This window comes from Chrysemys picta, chromosome 7 (assembly GCF_011386835.1).
Source record: "Chrysemys picta bellii isolate R12L10 chromosome 7, ASM1138683v2, whole genome shotgun sequence".
NCBI lineage: Eukaryota > Metazoa > Chordata > Testudines > Emydidae > Chrysemys > Chrysemys picta.
In genome coordinates, this window is record NC_088797.1 from 75,728,148 (window position 1) to 75,751,567 (window position 23,420).

At 43.7% G+C, this 23,420-nt stretch overlaps 1 protein-coding gene across 2 annotated transcripts in view; it reads right to left on the bottom strand.

The window, feature by feature from the left end:
- Positions 1–23,420, bottom strand: part of BMPR1A (bone morphogenetic protein receptor type 1A) — a 189,086-nt gene that overhangs the window by 96,931 nt on the left and 68,735 nt on the right. For both annotated transcript variants that reach the window (XM_065551829.1, XM_005293994.5), the window contains exon 2: positions 18,508–18,627. The gene's annotated coding sequence lies outside the window, so the exon portion shown is untranslated. The remainder of the gene's footprint in view (positions 1–18,507; positions 18,628–23,420) is intronic.

Consider the following 23,420-nt stretch of genomic DNA (forward strand, 5'->3'; position numbering starts at 1 on the left):
GTAAGAGGGTGGGCTTGCATGCACAAAATGAGGTCCGCTATGGCTTGGAACTGAGCCTCGGTGAGGAAGGCTTTGGCCTGATTAGAATGGAGGACCCCTATGCATTGTACCAGGATTAAGGTGGACTTTTTCTTGTTTATTAACAGCCCCAGGCTGCGACAGGTGGAACAAACGAGATCAAAATGCTGCTGCACCTAATCCCGGGACCGACCCTTTATTAGCCAGTCATCAAGGTATAGGTAAATTTGAACACCCTGACGCCTCAGGTAAGCGACCACTGGTGCTGTGCACTTAGTGAACACTCTTGGGGCTGATGAGAGACCAAATGGCAATGCTGTGAGTTGGAAATGGCGCTGGCCCAGCCTAAAACAATAGATGCGCCTGTGCCCTTGAAGGATGCATATTTCCATTTCCCAAGTCGAGAGCGGCGTACCAGTCTCCTGGATCTAGGAAAGGGATAATGGAGGCCATGGATACCATGCAAAACTTCAACTTTTTGGGAGACTTATTGGGACAATGCAGATCTAAAATGGGTCTGAGGCTCCCTTTTGCTTTCGGGATTAGGAAGTAGTGGGAGTAGAACCCCTTTCCTTTCATGTCCTGAAGGACCTCCTCTACTGCCCCCAGGCACAGGAGGTTCTCGACTTCTTGGACGAGGAGTTGATCATGAGAAGGGTCCATGAAGAGGGACAGGGAAGGGAGATGGGAGGGAGGATCGGCCACGAATTGCAGGGTGTAACCCAGGGGTCAGCAACCTTTCAGAAGTGGGGTAACCAAGTCTTCATTTATTCACTGTAATTTACGGTTTTGTGTACCAGTAATTCATTTAAACATTTTTAGAAGGCCTCTCTCTCTCTAATGTTTTTAGAAGGGCTCAGCCCACTGCCAGTCTGGGGTTCCGGCTGCTGGCTCCTGCCAGCCGGGGTCCCGGCCACCGGCCCCGCTCAGCCCGCTACCTGTCGAGGGTTCCATTCAGCTAGGCAGGCAGTGGGCTGAACGGGGCCGGCGGCCGGAACTCCGGCTGGCAGCAGAGTGCCACTAAAAATTGGCTCGCGTGCCGCCTTTGGCACATGTGCTGCAGGTTGCCGACCCCTGGTGTAACCTGAGGATATTACTTCGAGCACCCAATGGTCCGAGGTCAGCCAAGACCAGGCCGACCGGAAGGGGTGGAGGCGGTCGAGGAGAGTGGGAAGTGGGAAGTGACTAGCCCATCGTCCTCGAACGCACCCTCAAAATGATTACTTCTGGCCTCTTTGGTTCCTGGAAGGGCCACACTGAGCAGACGATTGGGAAGATGACGGGTGTCGCCAATTAGACCCCATGCCTCTATCCTTTCTCCTGTAGGTGACCAGCCGGGGAGTCCCCCAGGACCTAGACTGTAGAGGCAGAAGAGCCGGAAGGCAGAACGGCTTCCTGGCCTGCTGAGGAGTATGGAAACCCAAGGAGCTGAGGGTGGCACGGGAGTCTTTAAGGCCATGGAGCCTCGAGTCCATGAGCTTGGAGAAGAGCCCCACCCCCTCAAACGGGGTAACCTGGAGGACTACATCCAGGATCTGCGCCTCATGGCCACCGTGGAGGCAACAACCCTGGCCGCTGAGTCAGTAGCGTCCCAGACCATTTGAAGGGCCCCCCTTGCAACCGCTGTGTCTTCGTCCACTAAAGCAGCGAACTCCTAGGCTCGGTCCTGCAGGAGAGCAAGAATTTGTTAAGAGAGTCCCACAGGTTAAAAATGTACCTGCCTAACAGTGCCTGGTAGTTAGACACCTGGAACTACAGGCTTGCCAGCCAATGAATCTTTCTGCCAAATAAGTTCAGTCTTTTGGCATCTTTGTTTTTCCGAGTGCAACTGACTTGGCCCTCCCTGTCCCTTTCATTAACATTGGACATGAGCAGTGACGCCGCTGAAGGGTGTGTATACAGATATTCAAACCCTTTTGCAGGGACGTAATACTTCCCCTTCGATTCCGCCTACTTGTAAAAAGGCGGAAACGAAGAAGGGGTCTGCCACAGTGATTTGGCAATCTTAAGGTCCCCTGGGTGGACAGGTAGCACAACCCGGGCCGGGGTGGAGGAGGATATAACATTAAAGAGGTGGACTCCTCCACGACCGCCTCAATTTTTAAGTTCAAGTTGGTAGCCATCATTTTAAGCAGGGCCTGGTGTTCTTGAAGTCGTTGGGGGGACTGCCCGTTTGGGAGGGACCTGCCACTGCTTCGTCCGGACATGATGACGATGTCTGCATCGCCTGGGGAGGGGCAGGTCCCCCTTCCTTCTCCAGGAATGGCTCCTTAGGTGCCGGAGTCCGATGTGTTGCCCCCACGTTGGATTTGGTACCGTGTTCCAACTCTGGTGCCAGGGGTGGTTTGTCAGAGGTGGCCAGAGACGACTGGTAGGAATATGGGACTGTCATTACGGGCCCGCCTCATGGGTTCTAGTATGGCCATTGAGTAAGCCACTATCCCTGCTGCCATGCCGTTGCTGCAGGTGCCACACCGGCTTTGCGGGTTGGCGGCGAATCACCCCTCCTTGGCGAGGGGCTAAACTCCCAGTCCAACTCCGAACACCGTCCTTCCAGCGATCAAGGTGGAGCTGTCAAGGCCCGAGTCTGATGACTGACTCTAGTTGGTAACTGGTGAGGTGAGGGCGAGGATCAGTGCCTGCCTGACGACTGGTACTGGGGAGATGGAACCGATCCACGACAGGGAGCGATCCCACTCCAGTGGGGACCGACGTCTGGGAAACCATCTGGGCAAAGGTGACCTGCGTCGTGGCGATCTTTGTCGGGAAGCTCGCCAGTAGCTATGATCGGCTTGCCCTTAGGTGTTGGGGCATTAGCTGAGTCTGGTGCCTGGCACGGTGTTTGCAGTGCCAGTCGGGCTACTTGTTCGTTAGCCGCTGGGGCCGCTTCGGGCCCTAGGAAAAGCCGGGTCCCCCCTGCTGCTCCCGGGAGTGGGAGGCGGATCCCTGGCCGGGCTGGGGGTCCGACCTCAGTGGTACTCACGTGAAGCTCCAGGGTGGGCACATGGCCTGACATAGGCTCTTTGCCCGAGGCCCCTTTCCCTTCCGTGGGGCTCTTCTTCTTCTGCCACTTCTTCAGCACTGGCGGGAGGGAATGGTACCGGGCGGAGCGCTCCACATCGATGTCGAGGTGCTTGGCATAGGGTCCGAGGGGGAGGGCTCTGACCCAGGACGAAGCACAGCCTCCAAGAAGAGGGGCCTCAGGTGGATATCCCACTCCTTTTGGGTTCTAGAGCGAAAGTTCTTAGATTCTTCATTTGTCCTTTCTATGGGACTCCCCCCAAGCACTTCAAACAGCTGTCACGGGGGTCACTAATAGGCACCGGCCTGTTGCATGACGAGCATGGTTTGAAGCTGGGAGAGCAAAGACTCAACTACCAAATTAACCTAACACTTAACTTAATGGCTAACTGAGTACCTACAAACTATATACTGTACAAAGAAGATAGACAATGGGCTGTAAAGAACTGCTAATGCTCTTGCGATGCAAGACAAGGTACTCCGACCAACCGTCACGGGTGGTATCAAGGAATAGAGAGGGCATAGGGTTGGCAGCGCCTAATATACCGACACATGAGCACGGCGCTCAAGGGGGTGGCTACAGACAACCCTACGGATACAGCTAAGGCAAAAAACTCGACAACTGTGCACGTGGGTGCGCACACATCTAGAATGGAATTGACACGAGCAAGCACTTGAAGAAGAATTATTTTCACAAGCAGCTGGCTGCTAAACCAGAATATATTAACACTGCTTCCATAATTAATAACTAATATGGAGAATTTAACATTCATTCTGCACTAAATGAAAGTATCAAGGCTAAAGCATGTAAAAAACTTGCGTACACTAACTATGGAAACAAGGCTCAGATTTTAGATGTGCCGCTCTGTGCTCAGAGTTAGTGTGTCAGTGCTCCAAAGGTGGGCATGAATCAGCATTCAAGACACCCTCCCCATCAGTACCTGGTCTGGGCTGAGAAAGCTAATGATCCAACCAGCGGACCAAATTCAGTGATGAATCCTGGTGGTCACGTGTCACCTGAGGCATACTGCACATACGCTAAGTGCTCCAAAAATTATTTAACAACAGCACTGCCGACTTCAAAATGCAGTTTAAGGCACACAAAGTTAAATATGGAACTCCTACATTTTAAGAGTATTGTAAATCTGCTTGGTTAAACAACTGCAGAAACAATGTTATAGAAAATAATATACTTCCCTTAGTTCACACCAGGCTGGATAAAAATTAAGGAAAAAAAATCGCATACAAAATCATGATTTAAATCAAATCCATCCTGGTTCAAACAATGTAGTTTCAACAAATATAGCCTTAAAGCAGTTTCTAAACATAATAATCTTTCTGTAAGGCAGGGTTCAAAGGTAATGTTTACATTTCAACAGTAACAGTCTCTTGCGTCCTTGTATAAAAGTGTTAAGTAAGATTGTTAAAGCACTCACACACAAAAACTACCAACAACAGACACAAATGAAGAGCAATGTCTTGAGAGAAACAATATATTGTGTGACAAAGTTCCTCCTCTATATTGGTGGATCCTGCGCTTATTGGCGGATTTTCTTGCCTCAGAGATTCACCATGTGGGTTGGGGAACAGCCCAGAGACCTTCCCCTCTGGGAGAACCCACAGTCCAGGTCAATTGGGAGGTTTGGGGGGAACCCGGGCCCACCCTCTATTCCGGGTTCCAGCCCAGGGCCCTGTGGACTGCAGCTGTCTATAGTGCCTCCTGTAACAGCTGCATGACAGCTACAACTCCCTGGGCTACTTCCCCATGGCCTCCTCCAAACACCTTCCTTATTCTCACCACAGGACCTTCCTCCTGGTGTCTGATAACGCTTGTGCTCTTCAGTCCTCCAGCAGCACACCCTCTCACTCTCAGCTCCTTGCACCTCTTGCTCCCAGCTCCTCACACTCCCACCACAAACTGAAGTGAGCTCCTTTTTAAAACCCAGGTGCCCTGATTAGCCTGCCTTAATTGATTCTAGAAGCTTCTTCTTAATTGGCGCCAGGTGTCCTAATTAGCCTGCCTGCCTTAACTGGTTCTAGCAGGTTCCTGATTACTCTAGTGCAGCCCCTGCTCTGGTCACTCAGGGAACAGAAAACTACTCATCCAGTGACCAGTATATTTGCCCTCTACCAGACTCCTGTACCCCACTGGTCTGGGTCTGTCACAATTGAGATTAAAATATTATATATTCATAAGGGTTTGGCCATTTTTAAAAATTATACACTGTATTTCCTCTATTACGGGTTCAAACAAGCATAAAGTTGGTTACTCGCAGCAGAAATATTAAATAAAAAATGAGAAATAAAATGAGAAACACTGTAATTTCTAAAACAATACATGTGAACTAAAGTAGAAAGGGGGCACAGATCAACAAGAAATCCAGTAAATTTTAAAAAAATAATTAGATTATTTTCAATTACTACACCTATCCCTAATTTTCCCTCCATTTTTTGTGATTTTACATTCACATTTTCCTGTTTTGTTTGTTTTTTTTGTTTTGTTTTCCTCCATTGCTGATGTGAAAAAAACAAATAGCTGAAAAGATTGAATAACTGAACTGGGTACACAGAATATACAAAAAAGTGCTGTCCAAAGACTAAAACAAACTGAAACTATCAGGGTGGTTAAACACTGGAATAAATTGCCTAGGGAGGTTGTGGAATCTCCATCTCTGGAGATATTTAAGAGTAGGTTAGATAAATGTCTATCAGGGTGGTCTAGACAGTATTTGGTCCTGCCATGCGGGCAGGGGACTGGACTCGATGACCTCTCGAGGTCCCTTCCAGTCCTAGAATCTATGAATCTATGAAACAGAGAAAATCCAATTATAACCTTATGTATTAATTGTATTAGTAAAATGGAAGTATGATTTTTAAGTTCACAGTATCCCTTTAACATACACTTGACCTGATAGTGGTTGCTAATGGAATGCATCCTGATTTATGTGCAATAGCATGGTCACATCACCAAGACTTTATCACCCAAGCCACAGGTGGATGGGATGAGTTCTCTGTTGCCTGTGACCGTTGACAGTCCAATATTACATGACAGTCATTTTCCTGCTGTTCTGTCTTCACACACTTGCCCTTCAGTGACCTCACCTGCTCGCTAAGTGTCATTTCTATGTCAATAATTCAGATGCAACTCTCTACTAACAACACCTCCCCATCATTCCATCGGGGTTTACAAGACTACTTGCCTTGGCTCTCCTCTCACTGATATCCTTCAACTGCCTTGAACTAAACATAGCAAAAAATGAATTTATCCTGCCTTCTAAACCTCTTCACCATTAGCAACTCCTTTATATCCTCAATCACTCAAGATTGCATCCTTGTGATTATCCGACTCCTTCCTTTCCTCTCTTCATATTAAAGCTCTCTACAGGTCTAAAATCACGCTGCTTCCTGTCCATCCCCACTATCAAAACCCTGGTTGTTCGCTCCATGATTCTCTTACAGTAATTCGTGCAACTACCTCCTCTCAGGTGGACCAAACTCTCAATTCTCCCTTCTTCATATCCAACTTACAGCAGCTAAAGTCTTCTTGTTTCAAGAAGCAGCCTTGCATACCTCCAAGATGGAAAAAAGATTTAAAAGCATATTGTTTAAGTTGCACTGGAATTAGTAAAGAGCTGACTATACACCCACAAAATCATAAATACATATTCATAGCGTAATTTAGACACCTTTGTGCTTAGGGACTGACCTATAGATTTATCCCAATAAAATAAACAATTAGAAGATTTACTAATTTGTTTAGTCATACTCAGGTAGCAATTAAGGGCTTTTTAAAATTCTACTACTGTGTAAGAAATGTCGTCTGATTTCCTTGAGAGTGAGACATATGGAAGGAAGAACACAGATTTAGACCAATGTCTACACTACAGCTTATGTCAGCATAAATTATTTCATTCGGGGGGTGAATAAACCACCCCTGCGAGACATAAGTTACACCAACATAAGCGCTGGTATGGCCAGCGGTATGTCAGTGGGAAAACTTCTCCTGCCAACATAGCTACTACTGCTCATGGGGCTGGAGTAGTTAAGCTGACAGAAGAGCTCTCTCCCATCAGGTTAAATTAGAGAGCATCGGTGCAGCTGTGCTGCTGTAAGCTCTCTAGTGTAGCCGAAGCCTCAATATACCAGACACTGCCTTAGTTGGGAATTTTGTGAGAGGACATGGGATCATTTATTTCCATGGAACACTTTTTATGGGGAATCAATCATTAGGGACTTAGATTTCACTAACTCTCTGTGCTGAGGATAAAACTGTGAGGAATGTAATATTTCATGGCAGATGATAAAATCAGTAAGTTAAAGAGGATCCCACACATGAGCAACTATATGGTACCTGTGATGGGGTGTACCAACCCCACACTGGGCCAACGGGGACAGACCAATCACTGTGGGCCCAAGAGGCCACACCCCCTCGCCCCTGCTGTGCATGCTCTAGGTGGAAGGGACAGATAAAAGGAGGAACCCCAGCTCAGTCTGGGCTGGCTAAGAAAGAGGAAGGATGTTTGTTGCAAGCTCCCGTAGAAACACCTGAGACCCTCCAAGTGGTGGGAACTGTGGTCCCGGACTACGCTGCGGACGACCAGGTGACCGCAGAGGTTGACGGGGACACTGAGCCGCTGCCAGCTGGAGAGAGGCCTAAGATGCAACTTGTGGTAGGAAGTGACCCAGGGAAATGTAGTAGAAGCCAATGCTTAAACCCTTAACAGGGAATTTCCTGGCTTCATACGGACCTGGGTTGGAAACCCAGTGGAACAGAGGTTCCCCTATCCCACCTCACTTGCTACTAGTTGTGGCTACTGTTTGTTGGTCTGCCCTAACCAGGAGCCTCTGGGGACACAGACTGTTTGTTACGCCCTGCCCACACAGTCAGGACGCCCAATGACTGTTGCTTGCCCCAGCCAGGAGGCTACCAACTGCTTGTCCTGCCCTATCCAGAGAGTCAGGACCCCCAACTGCTGTTGCTTGCCTCAGCTTGGGGGCTCAGAAGCCACAGACTGCTTGTTTACTCTGCCCCACCTGGGGGCTACAGACTGACTGTTCTGCCAGGCCCAGCGGGTCAGAAACCCCAGTTGTCTGCCCAGTCAGAAGGCTCGGAGGCTCCAGACTGCTTGTCCTAACCCACCCAGGGGCTGTGGATTGATAATTTGCTCGACCCTGCCAGGGGTCCTGAGGCCATTTTATTGTAACGATTTGATCCCACAGGGAGTCCAGATGATGGGGTTTACCAACCCCACACTGGGCCAATGGGGGCAGCCCTGTTCGATAAAAAGGGTCCCCTGTCACAGCACCCTTCAAAAATCTTTGGGTTGTACACTGTGGAGAAACCAATGATCACTGTGTCATGGTGTAGATGGTACTCCGCGTGGGCTCTGAGCTGGATGCTGAATCTCCCAACAGAAGGTCTGGGGCACCAAAACTAGAAGAAGGGTCCTCAGTAGAGCACCAAAGAAGAAGAAATTAACAGCTTCATGGTAGTGATGGCTTGAATGTCATCAGCACCTAATCATATACAAACTCCAGTACAAAAGCCTCCACATACCAATGCATTGCTCATGTTGACTTGATTGATACTGTGCCTTTCTGCCTTTGTCAGTACAAAGACAAATTAAGGAAATCTTTCAATAGAACATCACGGTGACAGTCTGTACTCATACATTCACCCCTTCTACAAGACTAAGATAAATTTTGTACAAAACATACCGTGCAAGGTATCATTTGAAAACTCAGGATTTGCTGATCATTATTGTCCTGGTAAAATATGTGTGGCAACATTATATGTAAAGATATAGAATTCCACTGTACGGTATTACCCGGGACATGTTACAACATGTTCTGGAGGGCAGTCACAGACAAAGGGCTAGCCAATGCCTTAGCCAGGTGTTAACAAGATCAAACGGACCATCACCTGATTAAGTGGCCACACTTCGGCAGGAGAGAGGCTGTGGGCAAAAGATCTACATTTTGACAAAGAAGCAATTTAAGATTCCTGGTCACACAGACTTTCCTGTCTCCTGAACATCGGCTGGAGATAATTCTTGTTCAAGAAAAATGGCTAGAAGAGGAGACAGCAGATGCCCCATCTCTCCCTGCTCTCTATCCAAGGCATCACCCTGAAGAACAAAGAAAGCAGCATTGGACGGGGGCGGGGGGATCCTGAAAGATGTTCAGCCGTAAGACTGCTGGAACAAACACCTTTGCTTTGTACTCACTTAGCTTGTTAAGTTAGGTGTTAGTTGTGTTTTACTCTTTTATTTCCTTGTAATCAATCCTGACTTGTATGCCTCATTACTTGTAGTCACGTAAAAATCTTTCTGTAGTTAATAATTTTTGTTGTTGTTTTATCTAACCAATGTGTTTGGATTGAATCAATGTGCTTGGGAAACTTCATTTGGGATAACAGGATTTGTGCATATCATTTTATATTAATGAAATGACAGACCTTATATGAGCTTGTATTGTTCAGGAGGATGCTGGGCAATGTTCCCTCTAATTTTTTCCACCTATGTGCAGAATAAATTTTGTTATGTGCCCCAAGGTAATGTGCAGATGAGCGCTACCAGTAGAAACAAAAAGCCTAGATATAATTTTTTTTTTTAAAGTTACCAATAGGGATAATTACTCCAGCCAGGACAGGTTAGGCATTTTAGGACTCACTACTCAAAAAAATTAAATTTAAGTGTAAGAGAGAAATAAAAATTATGAAATGCTTAGACCAATCAAAAAACTAAAACAACACACTTTGAAAGAATAAAATTACAGAGAATATATGTGCATTGCAGGAAGTACCAAGACGTACCAACAACAATAATACAAGTATGTGTTGGGACATGAGTTTGAAAGAGTGTGTGTGTGTGTGTGTGTGTGTGTGTGTGAACAGACAGAGCACGTGTGTAAGAGAGACACAGCCTCTGTGTGACAGAGTGTGGGTGTGGGGGAGGGGGAGAGAGAGAGACTGTGTGTGTGCTGGCTGCTGGGAAAGTTTCTGGGAGGTCCGTGCGCTGTCTCTTTACGGCACTCACTGAAAACTCTCCTCCTGAACCATGTTCTCCCTCCCTTGCTCTGCAGAGATGGGGTACATGGGTGGGGTGGGGTGGAAGGGGGGGAGAGAGAGATAGACAGAGACTTTGTGAGCTGTCTGCTGGGGAAGTCCATGCACTGTCTCTTTAAGACACTCACTCACACAGAAGACTGGTTCAGACCTCAGCAGCGCTCTGCTGCTTGAGTCCTGAGCCCCCTGTCCCCTCATCCCTGCTCTGTGGAAATGGGGCACAGGGGAAGGGGGACACCCTGAAATCAGCAGCTCCCTGCCCCCCACTCTACACAGCCAGCAGGAGGGTCCCAGGAGCAGCTGCAGGAGCAACATGGCTACAAAATGGTGGGGGGACAGGGGGACACCTGAACACATGCTGCCGGATGTGCACGGCTCTGCTAATCAAGTGCACGGCCCTTGAATCACTCCTGGGTGGCCGCCCAACCGCACAGCTCAGAGGGAACACAGGTACTGGGCAGTACAAAATGAACATTTCTGGGGGAAAGTTGCAATGTAATTCATGACTAGGGGGCTATAGCACTCATACAATATAATTCCGAGTACCTTACATGCTGAAGGCTGTATGAGAGCAGATCAGGAGTGGGTGCTCTCACGGCAAAGCAGTGTAAAAGGCAACCCAGGTTGGCGAACTGAGGAGACATATCTATCCATCAGTCCAGTCTGTACCCTGGGTAACATCATAGTCATATTCTCGTCTTTTTGTTTATACTGTCTCCCACTAACACAGTTAGGAACACTAGGCAAGATTCAGCACAGAGTATTTATTAGCACTGACTTCACCACCTAACTTTGACCTGGAAGTGATGCAGATCTTCAATACAATTATGCTGAGCCTGAGGAGCACATTTTTCGTGAAAGAGTTAAAGAGCTTTTTGATATCAACCGTACTGGGCATTAAGCAACAGATTTGATCAAATGACCCCAGGCGCTTCTTCCATTAAAAAGAGTTTGAGGGAACAAAATAAAGAACAAATAATCCTTGGGAACAATCTCCATTTATACCCTCCGATTCCAGCATGAATGAGGGTGCATGGTGTTGCCCCCAAAAGCACTGCTATTTAAAAGATTCTGAGTTCATGAACATGTCTCAAGAAAATGAAATCATACAGACAAATCTCATGACACGTTAAAATTAATTTCCCATATTATACAACAATATTTACGCCTTTCTTTCCCTAGCCCTCTCCTTTTTCTTCAAGTTCTCTGTTTGCTAATTTAGATTGTAAATTCTTTGGCTCAAGGCCACATTTGAACCATACTGTCGAGTTATGAGACTAAATATTTATTAGTAATGTTAATTGCTCCTGCACAAATCTGGAGACCTATGAGCACTTTCCCTTTGGTTCTTAAAAGGTACAATAATTGACAGGTGGATGTTATAGTGAAACAGAGAACACTCCGTTCTTAGCTTTAAAATACAGTTGTAAGAACATTTTCAAGGTAGAGGCAAAAGGACATAAAAAAATCTCCACTCTAAAAACTTCACTTTTGCTCTGAAAGGAAACAAATTGTATAGAGTGTGGGCAGAGTATTCTCCAAAATCCATCACTCGAGGAAGAGTAGTGACAACAGTTCAATAGATCTCTCTCCAGTCTTAAGAGAACAAATACCACTTTTCTGCAGCTTCTCAACTTGAGACTTTAATTGGAAATTTTCCATTAGCCATGTCCACTGGGCCTGTGCACAAACTTTACACAATCTCGCGCCCCACCATAAGGGTACACAGAACTGCATGGGCAAACCACCCTCAGGTCCTTCTCTATCTGATCGTCCAACCAGGGCCGGCTCCAAGCGGGGGAGGAGGGGGAAGCCGCGATCACAATCTGCGGCAGCTCTACTGCCGCCGCTTCATTCTCTGGCAGCAATTCGGTGGCAGGTCCTTCGCTCCGAGAGGGAGTGAGGGACCCGCTGCCGAATTGCCGCCGAAAAGCCGGACGTGCCGCCCCCTCCGTTGGCCGCCCCAAGCACCTGCTTGTTGAGCTGGTGCCTGGAGCCAGCCCTGTGTCCAACAATGAACAGTCCAAAGCAGAGGGGAAGGAGAGAGGGTACTGGAGCACCCATAGGAAGACATCTCTAAGAACCACAGTTACTGCACAAGGTGAGTAACCTCTTCTTCGAGTAGTGTCCATATGGAAGTTTCACATTAGGTTATGCCCGAGCAGGAAGGAGTCAGAATTGAGTCTAGGGGTTTGTCCACACTACAGAGTTAGGTCGATGTAAGGCATCTTACATTGACCTATGTCAGTGTCTACACGACAGCCTTGCTCCCACCAATGTAAGTGCCCCATGACACTGACAGAATAACTTAGATCGGTGTAGTTAGGGCAATGCAGTATCCGTGCAGACACTGCATTATACTTATATCAGCTGTTGGCTGTCATGCTTGTCAATTTCACAGCTCTGCTCTGCAGCACAGGTTCACAGCTGCAGCTGTGAAATTGAAAAGAAAGGGTGATAGGCTCCCTACTATGAAACTGAGCCCAGAACCAGACTCACAGCTCGAGCCCCTGTCCCACACCCCAGGGTGACAGCCCGGGCTCAATTTCACAGCATGGAGCCTACCAGCCTTTCTTGTCAATTTGACAACTCTAGCTGTGAGCCCTGGTGCTGCTCTGAGCCTGAGGAAGCTGTGAAATTGACAAGAAAAGCTGGTAGGCTCTGTCTGTCAACCCCGCACTGGACTCATAGCGCGGGCTGTCACCTCATGGCAGATGGGGGACTCCAGTTTTAAGCTCAGCTCCCCACAGAGCTAACCAGCTAGAGCCCAGCTGCCGCACAGGCTCTCAGTTCCCTATTAGAGCCTGCCTGCTGATCCCAGCAGGAAGCTGATAGCTCTCAGCCCCCCAAGACTGCTCCTCTTAAGTTGGTGCAAGCACTTCTGGTGAGAATGTGCACCACCGATAGAAGGAGGGTAGTGTGGACATGAAAAACCACAGTACTTACTGCAGTGGCTGTAAACTGATGTAACATAGGTCGACTTAATTGTGTAGTGTAGATAAGCCTTAAGACTGAAGACAGTATAGCAGTACCAAACACTGCATTAAATTTGACAGCATAGACCAAAGCATAGTGTTTAGAAAAAGTATGCACTGATGCCACAGTAGCAGCTCTGCACATCTCAGACACTAGAATGTTCTTGACAAAAGCTGTAGAAGTTGCATGAGAGTAAGTCTTGCTATTATGAGAAAACTCAATTTAATATAAACTTGAATTGATGTAACCCGGAATTGACATAACCTGCAGCCATCTTGTGTACTTTGCCACCATGAGCTGGAAGCGAGGACACCATGTAGCGAGAAAGAATTTGGCCTTGCTTAGGCAGACAAAAACAGCTGCACACCTGCAGCGTTACTAACAAGAATAGCTGACCTTGAGTCTGGGTGTCTGTAATTATAAGTTTCTTGCTGGAGTACTAAGTAGAAATTATGAGTTCTTTGCAGTTGTTAGGGAAATTGTTAGCCTATTAGAAGTTATTTTGAGTTATTTGCTTTGTTTGGAGAAATCTATAAAGAGTTTAGTGAGAGTGTATACTTTGGAGAAGTTTGGATTTTCTATGAGCAAGACGACACTGACAATCCCTCCCAGCAGCTAGGAGGAAGGCTGGCCACTGGAAACCTGCTGCTGTCACCTGTCACCATCTTAGACTTCGGGTAACTATATTCTGGGGTGCTCTAGACTATTACTATTTTAGATGTGTGCTTTTTACTCAATAAAAACAAGGATTTTTGGGTGGAAGCACTCTTGTGTGTGCCAATCATTTATCAGACAGAGGTGCTATGTTCCCAACTGATTTATTTCCTGACATGGCCTGGAACACAGAGATTAATGTCCATAGTTTTTGCCTTAGATAACCCCGGGTAACATTGTTGCCAAAAAGATCTAGCCTCTTTTTGGTCCTTATCATAAGAGGCAGACCTAGAGTAATGCTGCTTACCCCTCGCATTTACAGCATCCACTACCAGGGAACTGGGGAGAAACAAAAATTCTGAGTCCCTGGGAGGAACATATTTCCTATCCACCCATTTTCAAGATGGTGGCAGAAGTTTGCCACACCATCTTGGCTGGATTGAGAAGCATGTCATTAAAGTGTTTTGCAACCCGGAGTTGCCATCTGCACAATATAGAGGCGCTTGTGTTGTGAGTCTTACTTCCTCAAAAGGTATCTGAAGGGCATCAGTCAACCTTTTCACAAGGTACTGGAATTGGTGAAAATCATTGGTCATCAATGATGGTGGAAGCATGACAGTCTGGTCCTGGGACAAGGATGAAATAGTTTTTTGAGGGGTGGCCCCCTTATCCGCCCTAGTTTCCTGTTTTTCAAAGGTCTCCTTGTGTTGGGGGTTTGGCAGAGGAGACCATGTATCCCTGGCTGCTTGTTGCAATGGAGCTGGAAGTCTGGCAAACTGCTGCCAATGTGCTGACCAAGGATCCTGGCATGGCGATTGGGGGGCCCACACAGGAGAGGGGGTGGCACCCTGGACTAATCCCACCATCTCCGTTCATGGACAAGGATCCTTGTCAAAGTATGGGTTCCTGTACGGATGTGGCGGGGAACCGTGCACTGGTATAAAGGAGACTTATTAAATGTCTCCTTCATCCTCCTCAATGTCCTCCAAAGGGGGAGGGCCATAGAAAAAGGCAGAGAATCTTGTGGTATTGGGAAGCAATGGTAATCTAGAGACCAGGGTCTCAGTACCGAGAGTCATTCTGTACCCATAAGTAGTGTCCATGATCTCCTTTATGAACCCTTTAGTCTTTGGTGGTCTGTAAATGAGCATGAAATTTATTATCAGAGGGGTAGCCGTGTTAGTCTGAATCTGTAAAAAGTAACAGAGGGTCCTGTGGCACCTTTAAGACTAACAGAAGTATAGGGAGCATAAACTTTCGTGGGTAAGAACCTCACTTCTTCAGATGCAAGCAATGGAAATCTCCAGAGGCAGGTATAAATCAGTAAGGAGATAACAAGGTTAGTTCAATCAGGGAGGGTGAGGTGCTCTGCTAGCAGTTGAGGTGTGAACACCAAGGGAGGAGAAACTGCTTCTGTAGTTGGATAGCCATTCACAGTCTTGGTTTAATCCTGATCTGATGGTGTCAAATTTGCAAATGAACTGGAGCTCAGCAGTTTCTCTTTGGAGTCTGGTCCTGAAGTTTTTTTGCTGTAAGATGGCTACCTTTACATCTGCTATTGTGTGGCCAGGGAGGTTGAAGTGTTCTCCTACATGGTGGATTTCAACAGCTTCCACCCCCCCATCAACCTCAGCCTGGACCAATCTACACGGGAGGTCCACTTCCTGGACACCACCGTACAAATAAGCGATGGCCAGGTGGCTAAACAACCAGTGGGGCCCCTTGATGATCGAGATACAAAAGGAGCGCTTAAGGACGATAAAGTCATTGCGGAGAAACTAAATGGATTCTTTGCTTCAGTCTTCACGGCTGAGGATGTTAGGGAGATTCACAAACCTGAGCTGGCTTTTGTAGGTGACAAATCTGAGGAACTGTCACGGATTGAAGTGTCACAAGAGGAGGTTTTGGAATTAATTGATAAAGTTAACATTAACAAGTCACCGGGACCAGATGGCATTCACCCAAGAGCTCTGAGAGAACTCAAATGTGAAGTTGCGAAACTGTTAACTAAGGTGTGTAACCTGTCCTTTAAATCAGCTTCTGTTCCCAATGACTGGAAGTTAGCTAATGTAATGCCAATATTTAAAAAGAGCTCTAGAGGTGACCCCGGCAATTACAGACTGGTAAGTCTAATGTCTGTACCAGGCAAATTAGTCGAAACAATAGTTAAGAATAAAATTGTCCGACAGATAGAAAAACACAAACTGTTGAGCAATAGTCAACATAGTTTCTGTAAAGGGAAATTGTGTCTTACTAATCTATTAGAATTCTTTGAAGGGGTCAACAAACAAGTGGACAAGGGGGATCCAGTGGACATAAGGTACTTAGATTTCCAGAAAGCCTTTGACAAGGTCCCTCACCAAAGGCTCTTACGTAAATTAAGCTTCCATGGGATAAAAGGGAAGGTCCTTTCATGGATTGAGAACTGGTTAAAAGACAGGGAACAAAGGGTAGGAATAAATGGTAAATTCTCAGAATGGAGAGGGGTAACTAGTGGTGTTCCCCAAGGTTAAGTCCTCGGACCGATCCTATTCAACTTATTCATAAATGATCTGGAGAAAGGGGTAAACAGTGAGGTGGCAAAGTTTGCAGATGATACTAAACTGCTAAAGATAGTTAAGACCAAAGCAGACTGTGAAGAACTTCAAAAAGATCTCACAAAACTAAGTGACTGGGCAACAAAACAGCAAATGAAATTTAATGTGGATAAATGTAAAGTAATGCACATTGGAAAAAATAACCCCAACTATACATACAATATGATGGGGGCTAATTTAGCTACAACAAGTCAGGAAAAAGATCTTGGAGTCATTGTGGATAGTTCTCTGAAAATGTCCACGCAGTGTGCAGAGGCGGTCAAAAAAGCAAACAGGATGTTAGGAATCATTAAAAAGGGGGTAGAGAATAAGACAGAGAATATATTATTGCCCTTATATAAATCGATGGTACGCCCTCATCTCGAATACTGCGTACAGATGTGGTGGTCTCATCTCAAAAAAGATATACTGGCACTAGAAAAGGTTCAGAAAAGGGCAACTAAAATGATTAAGGGTTTGGAATGGGTCCCATATGAGGAGAGATTAAAGAGGCTAGGACTCTTCAGCTTGGAAAAGAGGAGACTAAGGGGATATATAAAGTCATGAGTGATGTGGAGAAAGTGGATAAGGAAAAGTTATTTACTTATTCCCCTAATACAAGAACTAGGGGTCATCAAATGAAATTAATAGGTAGCAGGCTTAAAACAAATAAAAGGAAGTTCTTCTTCACGCAGCGCACAGTCAACTTGTGGAAGTCCTTACCTGAGGAGGTTGTGAAGGCTAGGACTATAACTACGTTTAAAAGAGAACTGGATAAATTCATGGTGGTTAAGTCCATTTATGGCTATTAGCCAGGACGGGTAAGGAATGGTGTCCCTAGCCTGTCTGTCTGTCAGAGGGTAGAGATGGATGGCAGGAGAGAGATCACTTGATCATTGCCTGTTAGGTTCACTCCCTCTGGGGCACCTGGCATTGGCCACTGTTGGTAGACAGGAGACTGGGCTAGATGGACCTTTGGTCTGACCCGGTACGGCCTTTCTTATGTTCTTATAAGAACATTTTGCACCAATACTAATAAACTTTCATAATTACAAAAAAAAAAAAGGCATAACATTGGTTTATAATGTAGTGATTATGGTACACATGGATCTATCACAGCCATTTGATTTTTAGGTGATAATTTCAGATGAAGTTCCATGAAAATAAATACAAATAGTGTTCTAATTAATTCTACTCATTCAGAAAGAAGGCCAACTCATCACTGTGATCAGTTCAATGAAAACATCTACTCAATGTCCAGCAGTGGTCAAAAAAATAAACAAAGTTAGATTGTATTAAGAAAGAAACTTAAAATGTTACAGTGCCACTAAATAAATTCTTAGTCCTCCCTTACTTTGAATCAAAACTGTGTCATCACTGGTCATGCCATCTCACAAATTACATAATAGAAACAGAAAAATGGCTATACAGAGCAACAGAAATGACTACAGGCTTGTAAAGAGTTCCATACAGTGAGAAAATAAGAAAATTAGAAGTAGGTAGTTTATTGAGGAGATGCATACGAGGTGAAAGGATAGAGGTATGTAAAGTAATAGAACAGAGGTGGTTATCTGGGTGCTTCCGCTTACCCCCTCAAAATACAATTTAAAAAACCCAATGCGATTAAAAAGCAGCATATCTGAAACCAAGTAAAGAAAAAAAAACACCTCTTTACAGCATGCATAATTAACCTGTGGAACTCAATGACTCAAGGGCCAAAAACTTAGTCGGATTAAAAAAAGATTAGATGTGGCTAGTAAGAATAACTACAGTAATACCAGCTAGGAAAAATATTTATAAGTCTTATAAAATTTCATGCAAATTAATTATTTTGCTAGGGGATAGGAAGAAACTTGCCCCACAGACATGGTATCCTAGAGTGTTATAGATGCTATGGACCTTCAGAGATATCATACCAAACTAGATGGACTTTTAGTCTGATGTGATAATGCAATTCTTGTTTTCCAAGGAAGGAATAATATTTTTGAATCTGGTTACTTTTTCACAGTTGGAACAGAGGCACAGAAGGAAAGTGGTTGTTGTACTCCATATCCAATATTACATTTAATGGGGAATATGGTTTGTGTGAAAATGTTTATGTTCCTTATTTAAATAAATAAATAAATAAATAAATCAAGGTTTAACAATGCCCTTATTACTCTTAGGTGGGTTAGGGATTTTTTGGTTTCACCTTACCTCAGTTGGGGAGTTGGATGGAAGTATATTTTATGTAAAATCTTCTTCAGACTGTCTTCATCTGTATTTCCACTTCATCAATTCCAATATGATATTATAGCAATGCATATTTCTATTAATCTGTAAGACAGGAAGAGGATTTGCCTTTGAGTCTGGAGCAATACTTTGTCAATAATAGAGAAATTACTGCAATGGTTTACAATACACAACATGAACTGATTATTGCAGATATATCTACAATTATGGAGCTTAACTGCTGTCTACTACTTGTTGCTGTCTATTGCTTTCCAGAAAAAACCTCTAGAGCTGCCATATTTCTAATATATTCTTTTAAAGCCTTAATATATTAGTAAAATAACACATTAAGGATACCCCAAAAGCATTTGGAATTTATTTGTATTCTATTCAAATTACACACTTACAAAGAAAATTATTAATGACTTAACTGATTCATAAAGAATCATTTTTTTCCTCCACTTTAAGGAATCAGACTGTCTTAAGGCTATATTTATATATATACACATATATAAATATAAAAGATAGAGAGACTTTTTTTAACTTGGGGGCAATTATTTTTTCTCTGAGCTTTCAATGTGCAATTACACACTAATTTTAATGTATTTTCCTTAAGAAAACCAGACTCTGAGAAACAACTAACAGGTTTATTGGAGATGATCACTGACATGATTGCTTCCAAGATGGAAAATCAAGTTGAGGAGATGACAGAGTGCATATGTAAAGCCCTGTGCAGATACAAAATTTGTATCTGCATCCAATCCCTGAGCCATAAACATGGTCTGTGGCTATTCGCAGGTATGATGCGGCTATCCGCAGATTTGCAGGGCTCTATGAATAAGAGCTGGAAGAAGTTTACTGGCACCTGTCTGCTCTACATAGCAAATTACCATGCTGCAAGCCAGGATGTGAATCTACACCACCAGGTTCTTGCGCAGCAATCTTGCATGGATGCTACTATAGCGCAGAGATTGTCCCGGAGTGTGGCTTAGCGTACTGCTGTGTATCGTGCTAAGCTGCGCTCCAGAACTCTCACTGCGCTGTAGCAGTGTCCACATGAGACATTACTCCATAGCAAGCTGCGCCACTGTAGATTCACACAATAGGTTGCCGAGCAGTAATTTTCTGTCTAAACAAGCTCCACCAGTTAGAGGAGACCAAGGGAACCAAAAGCAGGCTCAAACCCATCTCTTAGCTATATAAATGTATCAAGAGGGTTCACTCACAAAAATATATTGGATTCAAATAACCAAATATTCAGTTTCATCAACTGGGCAGGGATTCAGGAAATAACCCTTATTTAAGAAGCATTTAAGCACATGCTAACTTTAACCATGTGCTCAAATGCTGTCCTCAGTAGCAGTGTCGCCAACTCTGGCAATTTTATTACAAGTCTTGACCCTACTTCTGGAAACATGAGAATCTCAGCTTTCATTTAAAATGTCTAGCCCTCATGGTTACGGAGAAAGGCTTGAAAACATGACACGAGTGTCTTCTAAAGGATCAAATAACAGAAGGCAAATAAAAAGATCATCATATTTATCATTTTTAAAGAGATGATACTTAAGCCAATCTCATGATTTTTTGGAGCCTGATTCATTTTTGAATGGTTGAACTTTGCAATAGGGATGTACCAAAGCACATGGCTTCATTAGAAAGGCAAAGCTTCTATTGTCTGGTTTTCTTCCCTCTTTCTTCCCTAATACCACAATGATCTCTCACATTACAAGGTCAAAAAACTCCGTCCCCACATCCATTTATAAGTATTGTTTTTAATCAGGGTGATGTTTACTAGTCTTGGCAATAAACAATAAATTTGTGTATAATGGGCAACCTGAAACTGTCCTGAATATCAGATAGCATGAGTTCATAAAAACAATTGTCTCTGTTGAGCAGACGGGCAGACACTGTACTCTGTTAAATCTTCCTTGGTCGAAAGGAAGAAAAACTAACCCTTGCTCTGCATTTAGCAAACCTTGGTTTTCTTCACAAGTTTATAAAACCTACAAAGTAAACTCAAGTCTCCTTTCCCTATTTCTGAAACATCTTTAATAGTAGTTATACTGCTGTAGTACTCCACAGCATGCTACTGTAAACAGAAAGGAGAGGCTGTGATTTCCTTGCTATCCTACTGCAACAACCATAAATCTTAGCTGTCACATCCCATTTATCCAATACTCTAGTTCAGGGATAGGCAACCTATGGCACGCGTGCCGAAGGCGGCACACAAGCTGATTTTCAGTGGCACTCACACTGCCCGGGTCCTGGCCACCGGTCCGGCGGGGCTCTGCATTTTAATTTTATTTTAAATGAAGCTTCTTAAACATTTTAAAAACCTTATTTACTTTATACAACAATAGTTTAGTTATATATTATAGACTTATAGAAAGACCTTCTAAAAACGTTAAAAATGTATTACTGGCACGCAAAACCTTAAATTAGAGTGAATAAATGAAGACTCAGCACACCACTTCTGAAAGGTTGCCGACCCCTGCTCTAGTTCATGCCATAGCTTTAAAAAAGGTCACCATTAAAGAAGAAAAAATAACAGTGATTTTGAACAAAGTTAGTAGTGTATCTGAGTACTCTTGGTAATATTCCCAACCTCTTTAAGCAGCTATCATCATTAATTCTTGTAAAATTCTTTACTCACATTTCCTGGATCATATGCCCAACAATCCCCTAACAACCATATAGCAACCTTGCAGTTCACCCAAATGAATCTTCAACTCAATTAAAACCAAATTATTCTTCTGCCTTAGACAACTCTCCCTCTTCCCATTACTCACCAAACCACAAGGCCTGTTCCAAAATCCCACTTTTTAGACAACCTTCTGCAAAACCTCCTAGCTCACTGGAGAATGACCCAGCACTTAAGTTTAATTGTTTATTACTGTGAGCATGCTGCCTGTATTACACACCAGCTTTTATTTCCTTCCTTCCCCAATCAGCTTCTAAGAAGTGTCACTGAGTGACCTATATTTAATTTCAGTTATAAAAATAATTTGAATTTATATGAATATGAGCTTATTTCCATTTTAAGTATAAATACTAAGAATTCTAATAATTAATAATGGATTAGTTTTTTTTCCTGAAGTGCTGGAAGACTACCAATGGTGCTCAGATAACACAAATAGAGCATGGATAAGCATGAATTTTATGTGGGTAGTCATTCACAGGCAAGAGAAACCTTCTCTGTTTATTGTCAATTTTGTGTTTTGTTAACTGCTGTTGTCTGTACATTTGCCTGGAGACTGTGGTAAACTGGGGGGGGGGAGGGGAAGAAAACCCCAGAAGCTAAAGATCTCACTGGTGTTGTAACACAAAAGGAACCAAACGTAAATGTCACATATCAAATTGATAAAGGTAGGGAAAAGTTGGGTGAAATTTTGGACATACCAAGAATTTGGCATCTTCATTTTAAATGCTAAACAATAACTATCAAAATAAAAATAAAGTTATTTTCATACTTCCATTCTACTCCACTTTGTAACCATAAATTCATCCATCAAGGCAGTTATTCATTACAAAGTGAAGGTATAAAGAAGTCAATGTACAGAACCTGGAAAAACAACTTAAATACCAAAACAAAAGAAAGTGAAGGAGGAGGGTGCGTAATTAAAAACTAAATTAGTTGAAATCAAATAAAATATCTTAACAAGACTATAAATCAAAAGGATTTACTAAAAGAGCTGACTTCATTCAGCAACTGGATAATTCAGTGAACCTTCAACAAAATCTAATAAAATCAAAGTGCATTATCCGGCATAACAAATTAAGAACAGAATGAAGGTCAAAGTTCACATTAACTGAGCAGCTACATTAAAAACACTACATGGGAAAAGCAAAAAAAATACCACAAAGCTGCTATAAGTCTAATATCATTAAACTGGCAGCTTTTTCCATACAATTACCATGTGACTTTTTTTGGCAAAACTATTTAAATAACCTCAAATTTCATCTAAACAAGATTTTATTTTTATTTTAATGCTGCTGGCAACGTCTGATAAGGTTGCCAGCAGCATTACAAAGTCCAAATTTACTTGTTTGCTCAGAATTGGATTCAGGATTGGGTGAAGATGGCAAACTAGACTCTGCTTCATTACTAAATGGTAAACAGCTGGAAATCAAACAATAAACCATCAGTTCACCATTGCATTCCAAAATAACTAGTCAAATTACTTCTCACAAGCTACATAAGTAAATTCCTATATAAAAATCGGAATTAAACTGGAGTTAAAATGGGGTATAAAAATTCAGTAATGTGTTAGTTATCCCAAAGATATGCATTACTAGCCAAGGAAATTCAGAGTTACGCTGAAAAACTTAAGAAATCGAAACACATTAAGGTATGGAAATGTACAGTTCTGGAACCCAACCAATCTTAAGTCTGCCATGCAATTTCCGAACAATATTGAAGACACTAGATCCCCACTCCACCACTTTAAAAAAAGGTCATTAGTAACCAGAATTAAGGCTGAATGGCTTAGCTGAACTAGTATCTCATTGAAATCAAAGGGTTCATTTGCACAGAAGGCATATTTTTATCATGATTGTTACTATGAGCTCATGATAAATGGTCACAAGTTATTTTGATTAACTACTAGGATACAACAACAGATTGCACCAAGTTCAGCTGAACTGTCAGGCTCTTCCAACACTTCTCATCTTTAATGATTTGACCTTTTATCAGATCTGGTCAGGAGGTGTCTTGTCTCAGCTTAAGATGCTGTTGATTTCTACTTTCTTCCCAAGTAGTTACATACAGAGTCTGGATCTAGCTGAATTCACTAATTGCTGTACAAGTACTATGTCCTTTTATTCTGGAAATAAACCCTACATTTTCCCATGTGGGTATCTGTGAGCTTTGCTTAGTCTTGTTTAATTCATTGTTGAAA